Here is a 10000-nt window from a genome sequence, read left to right on the forward strand (position 1 = left end):
AGGGGAGAGACAGAGAGAGATGGATGGATGAAGACATCAGAGCAAGGGAGCTGAAGGGCGGGGAGAGACAGAGAGAGATGGATGGATGAAGACATCAGAGCAAGGGGCTGAAGGACGGTGGAGAGACAGAGAGAGATGGATGGATGAAGACATCAGAGCAAGGGGCTGAAGGACGGTGGAGAGACAGAGAGAGATGGATGGATGAAGACATCAGAGCAAGGGGCTGAAGGACGGTGGAGAGACAGAGAGAGATGGATGGATGAAGACATCAGAGCAAGGGGCTGAAGGGCGGGGGAGAGAGAGAGAGAGAGAGAGAGAGAAGGATGGATGAAGACATCAGAGCAAGGGGCTGAAGGGCGACGGAGAGACAGAGAGAGATGGATGGATGAAGACATCAGAGCAAGGGGCTGAAGGACGGTGGAGAGACAGAGAGAGAGATGGATGAAGACATCAGAGCAAGGGGCTGAAGGGCGGGGGAGAGACAGAGAGAGATGGATGGATGAAGACATCAGAGCAAGGGGCTGAAGGGCGACGGAGAGACAGAGAGAGATGGATGGATGAAGACATCAGAGCAAGGGGCTGAAGGACGGTGGAGAGACAGAGAGAGAGATGGATGAAGACATCAGAGCAAGGGGCTGAAGGGCGGGGGAGAGACAGAGAGAGATGAAGACATCAGAGCAAGGGGCTGAAGGACGGCGAAGAGAGAGAGAGATGGATGAAGACATCAGAGCAAGGGGCTGAAGGGCAGGGGAGAGACAGAGAGAGATGGATGGATGAAGACATCAGAGCAAGGGGCTGAAGGGCGGGGGAGAGACAGAGAGAGATGGATGGATGAAGACATCAGAGCAAGGGGCTGAAGGACGGTGGAAAGACAGAGAGAGAGATGGATGGATGAAGACGTAAGAGCGAGGGGCTGAAGGACAGGGGAGAGACAGAGAGAGAGATGGATGGATGAAGACATCAGAGCAAGGGGCTGAAGGGCGGGGGAGAGACAGAGAGAGATGGATGGATGAAGACATCAGAGCAAGGGGCTGAAGGGCGGGGGAGAGACAGAGAGAGATGAAGACATCAGAGCAAGGGGCTGAAGGACGGCGAAGAGAGAGAGAGATGGATGAAGACATCAGAGCAAGGGGCTGAAGGGCAGGGGAGAGACAGAGAGAGATGGATGGATGAAGACGTAAGAGCAAGGGGCTGAAGGGCGGGGGAGAGACAGAGAGAGATGGATGGATGAAGACGTAAGAGCGAGGGGCTGAAGGGTTTAGGTATCCAGCTTCAGAGAGGTGTGTGGCTTTACTGCCACAGTCAATGATTCTGATGCAGAGTAGTCGTCATGAGGGAGCACTGTGGACATCACAGGCTAATTTAAGCTGAGAGTCCACTGGGCACAGACTGGGTACAGACGTCAGTCCATGTCACTGGATTCAGAGAGATGCATCCATCTGGCACATAAAGGGGTTTTACTGTCTGGAGATATTATTTTCAATAGAGTGAGAGAGTGAGAGTGAGAGTGAGAGAGAGAGAGAGAGAGAGAGAGGGAGAGGGAAGAGAGAGAGAGAGAGGTGTATATATATATAGAGAAGTATATATATAGAGAGAGAGGGTATAGAGAGAGAGAGAGGGAGAGAGAGAGAGGTATTTATATATATATATATATATATATATACAGTTGAAGTCGGAAGTTTACATACACCTTAGCCAAATACATTTAAACTCAGTTTTTCACAATTCCTGACATTTAATCCTATTAAAAATTCCCTGTCTTAGGTCAGTTAGGATCACCACTTTTATTTTAAGAATGTGAAATGTCAGAATAATAGTAGAGAGAACGATTTATTTCAGCTTTTATTTCTTTCATTCATTCTCAGTGGGTCAGAAGTTTACATACACTCAATTAGTATTTGGTAGCATTGCCTTTAAACTGTTTAACTTGGGTCAAACATTTCGGTGTAGCCGTCACAAGCTTCCCACAATAAGTTGGAGTGAATTTTGGCCCATTCGTCCTGACAGGGCTGGTGTAACTGAGTCAGGTTTGTAGGCCTTCTTGAGAGAGAGAGGGGGTATAGAGAGCGAGATAGAGAGAGAGATTTATAGAGAGAGAGAGAGAGAGAGAGGGGGTATATATATATATATATATATATAGAGAGAGAGAGAGAGAGAGAGAGAGAGAGGGTATATATATAGAAAGAGTGAGTTTATAGAGAGAGAGAGAGAGAGGGGGATATATATAGAGAGAGGGAGTTTATAGAGAGAGGAGAGAGGGGTATATAGAGAGAGAGAGGAGTTTATAGAGAGAGAGAGAGAGAGAGTTTATAGAGAGAGAGAGGGGGTATATATAGAGAGAGGAGTTTATAGAGAGAGAGAGAGAGAGAGGGAGTTTATAGAGAGAGAGGGGATATATATATAGAGAGAGGAGTTTATAGAGAGAGAGAGAGAGAGAGTTTATAGAGAGAGAGAGAGAGAGGGGGGTATATATATAGAGAGAGGGAGTTTATAGAGAGAGAGAGAGAGAAAGAGAGAGTTTATAGAGAGAGAGAGAGAGAGTTATAGAGAGAGAGAGAGAGAGTTTATAGAGAGAGAGAGAGAGAGAGAGAGAGAGAGGGGGTATATATATATATGTCCTGGCTGAGTCTTGGCTGTGTCCTGGCTGAGTCCTGGCTGAGTCTTGGCTGTGTCCTGGCTGAGTCTTGGCTGTGTCCTGGCTGAGTCCTGGCTGAGTATTGGCTGAGTCCTGGCTGAGTCCTGGCTGTGTCCTCAACTCCTCAACTCCTGGACAGTGGTGCAATGTGGCCACAGACTGTCCAGGAGTCTTGGCTGAGACCTGGGACCTGTGGAGTTGTTCTGTGTTGGAGTGTAACGTGGACAATGGTTTTACAGGACTCAGCCAGAACTGGTTTTACAGTAAAGCTCAGCCAGGACTGGTTTTACAGTAAAGCTCAGCCAGGACTGGTTTTACAGTAAAGCTCAGCCAGGACTGGTTTTACAGTAAAGCTCAGCCAGGACTGGTTTTACAGTAAAGCTCAGCCAGGACTGGTTTTACAGTAAAGCTCAGCCAGGACTGGTTTTACAGGACTCAGCCAGGACTGGTTTTACAGTAAAGCTCAGCCAGGACTGGTTTTACAGTAAAGCTCAGCCAGGACTGGTTTTACAGTAAAGCTCAGCCAGGACTGGTTTTACAGTAAAGCTCAGCCAGGACTGGTTTTACAGTAAAGCTCAGCCAGGACTGGTTTTACAGTAAAGCTCAGCCAGGACTGGTTTTACAGTAAAGCTCAGCCAGGACTGGTTTTACAGTAAAGCTCAGCCAGGACTGGTTTTACAGTAAAGCTCAGCCAGGACTGGTTTTACAGTAAAGCTCAGCCAGGACTGGTTTTACAGTAAAGCTCAGCCAGGACTGGTTTTACAGTAAAGCTCAGCCAGGACTGGTTTTACAGTAAAGCTCAGCCAGGACTGGTTTTACAGTAAAGCCAGTGAAGTTCATAAACGTACAACAACAACAACAATAACAAATAATAATCTGTTTTTGGGTGAATTGTTTGTAGAAATGAAACATTTGATTGTTGTCAACATTCCCAAAATAAGGAGGATAACAGTGTTTCTGTTATGAAACGTAGAACATTAAGTAAGAACAGACACATCTAATGATGAAATCACTCGTCTGAACAACAACAAAGGTTGACATGTTGTGTGTATAGAATACAGAGGCACAGTCATGTCATGACACCAAGTAGGGAGTTTGAAGATGTTTATTGCCACTAAATAGTCCCCCCCCCCCCCCTCCCCAATAAACCTGCTGTTATGTGCTCTACTGTTGTATTTACAGATATACTAAAAGTCCAACATTTCACTCAGCCTAACAATTACAATTCTGAATGAGTTTCATGATTAGCATGCAGCTATGGCGTTATCGAGTTATCCAGCAAAAAACCAAACAGAGCTTTTCCATTGGAATGATGGGAGCAGATGTTTTCCCTGTTCTGGAAGTCCAAAATGGAGGAGGCTGTTTGTGACCGTGTGACATGAGCAGCTTCTTCATTCTCGATACATGCAAACAAAGAATATATTCAGCATTTCAGGGACAATCTGCCTCACAACGTAACAAAATAAATCATTAACTGAATACCTTTTTTCCTACTTAACACAGACATTTCCATCGCTATGTAGCATCGAAAATAATCTGTATAAAATAAATACAATCCAAAATCACTTGACAATATAAAACTGTCATTTAAAAACAACAACATTTAAATGCTCGGTTCTACATCGAGTGTTCCAACAACGGGTTCTCTTCTTCTACAGAAACTACAATGATAATCAGTCCTTCGTTTAGTTGAAACTCATTAAGAATGACTGAACACAAAGGAGATAAGATAAATTACAACACTTTCCTTCGCTTCCTTCCTTCCTTCCTTCCTTCCTTCCTTCCTTCCTTCCTTCCTTCCTTCCTAATGAGATCTTTGTGCTTAACAGTTTTCCTTCAAAATCACATAAATATATATATATATTTTTATTATTTAAAAAGATAATATCTTCAGACCAGTGCTTAATTTGTATATTGGGAGGCGCCAGAACAAAAAAAATAGTGAGTGCTAGAGGATTGTCCTGGGAGTTCTGAGGAACGCAGAGAGAGAAATCCTTTATATAAAGCATTGAATGCGCATCATTTGCGTTGTGGCATGGAGCAGTTAGAGTAGAGGCACTTACAAGTTGTACACACAGGAACATTTTTAGTAGCCCGGGAGGTCCGGGAGCTGTTGGCCTTTTATAAATACATTACATTACACCTCTATTTACACGACTGAGACTTTGCCAGAATCTTATTTTTTAAATACAGCACAAAGTGATAGAAACGTCAGGATCCTTTGACACGGACAAACTGAGAATCTGAGATCAATAAAACAGCGTTTGTCTTGAATCCATCACTAGCCCAGTTCTCGGTGTGTGGAGACACGCGAGGTTACAATATGAGGAGGAAATGACAGACCTAATAATGCCTTCCAGTTTCACTGACTTCCTCCCATGATGCACAGCCCACTGGCTGGGGATGGTCGATGTGCTCGTGCCAAAGGCTTCTCTCTCTCTCTCTCTCTCTGTCTGTCTCTGTCTCTCTCTCTCTCTCTCTCTCTCTCTGTCTCTCCCTCCCTCCTCTCTCTCTCCCCCTTCTTCTTGTCTCTCTCTCTCCCTCTCTCTCTCTCTCTCTCTCTCTCACTCCCTCTCTCTCCCCCTTCTCTCTCCCTCTCTCTCTCCCCTTCTCTGTCTCTCTCTCTCCCTCCCTCCTCTCTCTCTCTCCCCCTTCTCTGTCTCCTCTCTCTCTCACCCCTTCTCTCTCTCCCTCTCTCTCTCTCCCCCTTCTCTCACTCTCTCCCTCTCTCTCTCCCCCTTCTCTCTCTCCCTCTCTCTCTCTCTCTCTCTCTCTCTCAGTACCTCTAAAACAATCTGTTCCCAAAGGTAGTATACGGTCTGTCTCTCTCTCAGTACCTCTAAAACAATCTGTTCCCAAAGGTAGTATACGGTCTGTCTCTCTCTCAGTACCTCTAAAACAATCTGTTCCCAAAGGTAGTATACGGTCTGTCTCTCTCTCTCTCTCTCTCTCTCTCTCAGTACCTCTAAAACAATCTGTTCCCAAAGGTAGTATACGGTCTGTCTCAGTACCTCTAAAACAATCTGTTCCCAAAGGTAGTATACGGTCTGTCTCTCTCTCAGTACCTCTAAAACAATCTATTTCCCCCAAAAGGTAGTATATCTGTCAGTCCTGTCTCTCTCAGTGCCTCTAAAACAATCTGTTCCCAAGGTAGTATACGGTCTGTCTCAGTACCTCCTAAAACAATCTGTTCCCAAGGTAGTATACGGTCTGTCTCAGTACCTCTAAAACAATCTGTTCCCAAAGGTAGTATACGGTCTGTCTCAGTACCTCTAAAACAATCTGTTCCCAAAGGTAGTATACGGTCTGTCTCAGTACCTCTAAAACAATCTGTTCCCAAAGGTAGTATACGGTCTGTCTCAGTACCTCTAAAACAATCTGTTCCCAAAGGTAGTATACGGTCTGTCTGTACCTCTAAAACAATCTGTTCCCAAATATAGAGTCTGTCTCTCTCTCTAAAACAATCTGTTCCCAAAGGTAGTATCACGGTCTGTCTCTCTCTCAGTACCTCTAAAACAATCTGTTCCCAAGGTAGTATACGGTTCCCAAAGGTAGTATACGGTCTGTCTGTACCTCTAAAACAATCTGTTCCCAAGGTAGTATACGGTCTGTCTCAGTACCTCTAAAACAATCTGTTCCCAAGGTAGTATACGGTCTGTCTCAGTACCTCTAAAACAATCTGTTCCCAAAGGTAGTATACGGTCTGTCTCAGTGCCTCCTAAAACAATCTGTTCCCAAAGGTAGTATACGGTCTGTCTGTACCTCTCTCTGTTCCAAAGGTAGTATACTCTGTCTCCCTCTAAAACAATCTGTTCCCAAAGGTAGTCTACGGTCTGTCTCAGTACCTCTAAAACAATCTGTTCCCAAAGGTAGTATACGGTCTGTCTCAGTACCTCTAAACAATCTGTTCCCAAAGGTAGTATACGGTCTGTCTCAGTACCTCTAAAACAATCTGTTCCCAAGGTAGTATACGGTCTGTCTCAGTACCTCTAAAACAATCTGTTCCTAAAGGTAGTATACGGTCTGTCTCAGTACCTCTAAAACAATCTGTTCCCAAGGTAGTATACGGTCTGTCTCAGTACTCTAAAACAATCTGTTCCCAAGGTAGTAACGGTCTGTCTCAGTACCTCTAAAACAATCTGTTCCCAAAGGTAGTATACGGTCTGTCTCAGTACCTCTAAAACAATCTGTTCCCAAAGGTAGTATACGGTCTGTCTCAGTACCTCTAAAACAATCTGTTCCCAAAGGTAGTATACGGTCTGCTCTCAAGTACCTCTAAAACAATCTGTTCCCAAAGGTAGTATACGGTCTGTCTCAGTACCTCTAAAACAATCTGTTCCCAAAGGTAGTATACGGTCTGTCTCAGTACCTCTAAAACAATCTGTTCCCAAAGGTAGTATACGGTCTGTCTCAGTACCTCTAAAACAATCTGTTCCCAAAGGTAGTATACGGTCTGTCTCAGTACCTCTAAAACAATCTGTTCCCAAAGGTAGTATACGGTCTGTCTCAGTACCTCTAAAACAATCTGTTCCCAAAGGTAGTATACGGTCTGTCTCAGTACCTCTAAAACAATCTGTTCCCAAAGGTAGTATACGGTCTGTCTCAGTACCTCTAAAACAATCTGTTCCCAAAGGTAGTATACGGTCTGTCTCAGTACCTCTAAAACAATCTGTTCCCAAAGGTAGTATACGGTCTGTCTCAGTACCTCTAAAACAATCTGTTCCCAAAGGTAGTATACGGTCTGTCTCAGTACCTCTAAAACAATCTGTTCCCAAAGGTAGTATACGGTCTGTCTCAGTACCTCTAAAACAATCTGTTCCCAAAGGTAGTATACGGTCTGTCTCAGTACCTCTAAAACAATCTGTTCCCAAAGGTAGTATACGGTCTGTCTCAGTACCTCTAAAACAATCTGTTCCCAAAGGTAGTATACGGTCTGTCTCAGTACCTCTAAAACAATCTGTTCCCAAAGGTAGTATACGGTCTCTCTCAGTACCTCTAAAACAATCTGTTCCCAAAGGTAGTATACGGTCTGTCTCAGTACCTCTAAAACAATCTGTTCCCAAAGGTAGTATACGGTCTCTCTCAGTACCTCTAAAACAATCTGTTCCCAAAGGTAGTATACGGTCTGTCTCAGTACCTCTAAAACAATCTGTTCCCAAAGGTAGTATACGGTCTGTCTCAGTACCTCTAAAACAATCTGTTCCCAAAGGTAGTATACGGTCTGTCTCAGTACCTCTAAAACAATCTGTTCCCAAAGGTAGTATACGGTCTCTCTCAGTACCTCTAAAACAATCTGTTCCCAAAGGTAGTATACGGTCTCTCTCAGTACCTCTAAAACAATCTGTTCCCAAAGGTAGTATACGGTCTGTCTCAGTACCTCTAAAACAATCTGTTCCCAAAGGTAGTATACGGTCTCTCTCAGTACCTCTAAAACAATCTGTTCCCAAAGGTAGTATACGGTCTCTCTCAGTACCTCTAAAACAATCTGTTCCCAAAGGTAGTATACGGTCTCTCTCAGTACCTCTAAAACAATCTGTTCCCAAAGGTAGTATACGGTCCGTCTCAGTACCTCTAAAACAATCTGTTCCCAAAGGTAGTATACGGTCTGTCTCAGTACCTCTAAAACAATCTGTTCCCAAAGGTAGTATACGGTCTCTCTCAGTACCTCTAAAACAATCTGTTCCCAAAGGTAGTATACTGTCTGTCTCAGTACTCTAAAACAATCTGTTCCCAAAGGTAGTATACGGCCCTCTCAGTACCTCTAAAACACCCAAATCCATTGCAGTATACTGTCTTCTCAGTACCTCTAAAACAATCTGTTCCCAAAGGTAGTATACGGCTCCTCAGTACCTCTAAAAACAATCTGTTCCCAAAGGTAGTATATCGGTTCTTCAGTACCTCTAAAACAATCTGTTCCCAAAGGTAGTATACTTGCCCTCTCAGTACCTCTAAAACAATCTGTTCCAAAGGTAGTATACGGCCCGTCTTCTCTCTTCAGTACCTCTAAAACAATCTGTTCTAAAGGTAGATACGGTTGCCCGTCCCAGTACTCTAAAACAATCTGTTCTCAAAGGTAGTATACGGTCTGTCTCAGTACCTCTAAAACAATCTGTTCCCCAAAGGTAGTATACGGTCTCTCTCAGTACCTCTAAAACAATCTGTTCCCAAAGGTAGTATAAAACAATCTGTTCCCGGCCCTCTCAGTACCCTCTAAAACAATCTGTTCCCAAAGGTAGTATACTGTCTGTCTCAGTACCTCTAAACAATCTGTTCCCAAAGGTAGTATACGGCTTCTCAGTACCTCTAAAACAATCTGTTCCCAAAGGTAGTATACGGTCCCTCTCAGTACCTCTAAACAATCTGTTCCCAAAGGTAGTATACGTCTCTCTCAGTACCTCTAAACAATCTGTTCCCAAAGGTAGTATACGGTCTGTCTCAGTACTTAAACAATCTGTTCCCAAAGGTAGGTATAATGTCTCAGTACTTAAACAATTCTGTTCCCAAAGGTATACTTTCAGTCTAAAACAATCTGTTCCCAAAGGTAGTATACGGTCTCTCTCAGTACCTCTAAAACAATCTGTTCCCAAAGGTATAGTATACGGTCTCTCTCAGTACCTCTAAAACAATCTGTTCCCAAAGGTAGTATACGGCCCTCTCAGTACCTCTAAAAACAATCTGTTCAAAGGTAGTATACGGTCTGTCTCTCTCTCTCTCTCTCTCAGTACCTCTAAAACAACGGTCCCAAAGGTAGTATACGGTCTGTCTCAGTACTCTAAAACAATCTGTTCCCAAAGGTAGTATACGGCCCGTCTCAGTACTCTAAAACAATCTGTTCCCAAGGTAGTATACGGTCTCTCTCAGTACCTCTAAAACAATCTGTTCCCAAGGTAGTATACGGTCTCAGTCTCTCAGTACCTCTAAAACAATCTGTTCCCAAAGGTAGTATACGGTCTCTCTCAGTACCTCTAAAAACAATCTGTTCCCAAGGTAGTATACGGTCTGTCTCAGTACCTCTAAAACAATCTGTTCCCAAAGGTAGTATACGGTCTCTCTCAGTACCTCTAAACAATCTGTTCCTGTAAAGGTAGTATACGGTCTCTCTCAGTACCTCTAAAACAATCTGTTCCCAAAGGTAGTATACGGTCTGTCTCAGTACCTCTAAAACAATCTGTTCCCAAAGGTAGTATACTGTCTGTCTCAGTACCTCTAAAACAATCTGTTCCCAAAGGTAGTATACTGTCTGTCTCAGTACCTCTAAAACAATCTGTTCCCAAAGGTAGTATACGGTCTAAAACTCTCAAAGGTAGTATACCTCTAAAACAATCTGTTCCCAAGGTAGTATACGGTCTCTCTCAGTACCTCTAA

General features: G+C 43.8%; 1 long non-coding RNA gene across 1 annotated transcript; it reads right to left on the reverse strand.

The window, feature by feature from the left end:
- Positions 1-5483: 5483 nt before the first annotated feature.
- On the reverse strand, positions 5484-6030 carry LOC135566507 (uncharacterized). Its single transcript, XR_010462110.1, has 2 exons — positions 5858-6030; positions 5484-5700 (listed from the first exon to the last, which is right to left on the reverse strand). It is a non-coding gene; the product is annotated as an uncharacterized LOC135566507 (long non-coding RNA).
- Positions 6031-10000: the final 3970 nt, after the last annotated feature.

The sequence above is a fragment of the Oncorhynchus nerka genome, unplaced genomic scaffold, assembly GCF_034236695.1.
Source record: "Oncorhynchus nerka isolate Pitt River unplaced genomic scaffold, Oner_Uvic_2.0 unplaced_scaffold_4613, whole genome shotgun sequence".
Taxonomy (NCBI): Eukaryota; Metazoa; Chordata; class Actinopteri; order Salmoniformes; family Salmonidae; genus Oncorhynchus; species Oncorhynchus nerka.